This window comes from Etheostoma spectabile, chromosome 18 (genome assembly GCF_008692095.1).
Source record: "Etheostoma spectabile isolate EspeVRDwgs_2016 chromosome 18, UIUC_Espe_1.0, whole genome shotgun sequence".
Taxonomy (NCBI): domain Eukaryota; kingdom Metazoa; phylum Chordata; class Actinopteri; order Perciformes; family Percidae; genus Etheostoma; species Etheostoma spectabile.
In genome coordinates, this window is record NC_045750.1 from 13370615 (window position 1) to 13371918 (window position 1304).

General features: G+C 42.3%; 1 long non-coding RNA gene across 1 annotated transcript in view; it reads right to left on the reverse strand.

Moving 5' to 3' along the window:
• LOC116706359 (uncharacterized) overlaps positions 1-1304 on the reverse strand; it is an 11070-nt gene that overhangs the window by 5589 nt on the left and 4177 nt on the right. Inside the window, exon 2 of the long non-coding RNA XR_004336212.1 lies at positions 956-1026. This is a non-coding gene — a long non-coding RNA (uncharacterized LOC116706359). The remainder of the gene's footprint in view (positions 1-955; positions 1027-1304) is intronic.

Consider the following 1304-nt stretch of genomic DNA (forward strand, 5'->3'; position numbering starts at 1 on the left):
GTCTGTTTATTTTAAAGAAACACAACAATGTATAAAAGGCTCCATTAACTTGTAGCTCACGTTATGGCTCTGTAGTAGACGTTTTTGTAAAAATAGGACAATAAGCAAGCGACTTGCTGTCGCATAGTCGCCAAATGTCGTATTGTCAGGAGAAGCTCGCAGACAGTTTCAACTTACATCAACTGTTTAGGTTTAATTACTAACGTTAACTAGCATGTTAGTTAGCAGGAATTAGCCTGTGTCTATGTTATCTCCTAACATATACCTACACTCTCCGTCTCTGTTGATTGGGAATGAGTGAGATTTCTCTTGGCTTAGCTACCAGAAGACTTACAACTTTCAGACAGGTTGCCGACGTCACATCTACGTCGTCAAGATCACTTGGAGGCTGCGCAGTAACGCTCAGCCATCACCGGAAAAGTGCTTCTAATATCCTTCACTGGTCTCCGTCAGGAACAGTGGGATCTGTTGGTCCATTTCTTTAACTGCCTATGGGTGAAAAAACGCATTTGTGTCAACACAGTAAAATTACAGGGGATAAATGAAGCTTGAGAACAACTACAATAGTAGTGACCACCCTATTTATGTCAAATTGTTACTATCGTTACCATTGTTACAGTAGTAAGTCCTCTGATACATAACGGAACACTTTCCGTAGCTGCAGGGGATCCACTTTGTCTGGTATGTACTATCGATGGGATGGCCGTATCCTTCAGCACACGTTTCGTGGTCCGTGTGGCTAATTCCATTTTTTCGTAACAAAAATCCTTAGTGAATTGTTCTGCGCAAACAGGATGGTTCTTGAAGGTGGCAACATGTGTATTTGGATCCATATCCAGAGCAAGTAAAGCCATAGATTCAGCGGCCAGCGTTTTTGGTTGGAATCATATGAAACATCATGATATTAACTGGTCTTCCCTGTTGATTGTCGCAGCAAACACCTTTGATTGTAAACTATGCTTTTAGTATCTAGTAATTGTTAAATCTATTACTCCAACTCTGAGCAAACTCCAGGCAAACTCTCTGCTCTGTGACCGGGCTCGTCAGATGCTGCGGGCAAATCACTCCACCCAAGTAGCAGAAGTACCAGTGCTTTGCCTTTCTGAGAATATAGTTCCCAGTGAGTATGCGGTTAGAATATGGCTGTGTCTCGTGTGACCTTGTTATTTGTATGTGCTGTGTCTAAACAAATCGCAACATGTAAATAGGAACATGTTGCCGTTATTTTGTCACTTATTGGGAGCAATAGTTGGAACCAGTTACCTGCAGGATCTTTGCTAGGCTAAGCTAATGCTGGGGGCGTC